We start from the raw sequence: 741 nt of genomic DNA on the forward strand, positions 1-741 counted from the left end.
CGACTTAGATTATTTTCGTTGACGACGTATTACGAGCACTTAGAGAATATTCGAGCAATCGCTTATTCTTTTAAGACACGGGTCTTTCTTCGTCAATTTGAATAATCTAGTAGTGTTTAAATTCAACTTGTTTATCATATTATACAATTTTAAATAAATAATACATCAACCACACACTGTTGATCATTTTGACGCTACTACCATCATCCCATCCTGTCACCCTCTCCTGTAAGTCGGGTGCACGCAACACATTTGGCGCAGTCGGAAACGGACCCATACCAGCAGGAAGTCCAAAGTCGAGGAAAACTTTCAACTTCGAAAAACTTTCAAAAAATTTTTTTTTGAAATTTTGGAAAAATTTTTTTTCTTTCGACTTCACGGATTTCCACGGAGGCAATCCATCTAGGACCACAGTTGGAGGACTGATCACCTTTCCAACGACTCCGAGGGTTAGAACTTACGTTGCGACCGTCTAGTGCAAGAGAGCAGTATACAGGGAGATGGCAGAGCAAGCGGCCGGTGCATTCAGCGTTGTGTGAGTTGTAATATTTCTATTAGTGCGTAAGGGAAAATTGTAAGCTTGTCACGTCTCCTTTGGACTTAGTAGTCCATCGTAAAAAAAATTATATTTAAGAAATTAACAATTTTCGTTTAAAAATAATATTTAAATTTTATAAGAATACAGGGGTGTAATAAAACATATTAACAATAGATTTTTCTTAGGGGGAATGATATATATCT

Source organism: Acyrthosiphon pisum, chromosome A2 (assembly GCF_005508785.2).
Source record: "Acyrthosiphon pisum isolate AL4f chromosome A2, pea_aphid_22Mar2018_4r6ur, whole genome shotgun sequence".
NCBI lineage: Eukaryota > Metazoa > Arthropoda > Insecta > Hemiptera > Aphididae > Acyrthosiphon > Acyrthosiphon pisum.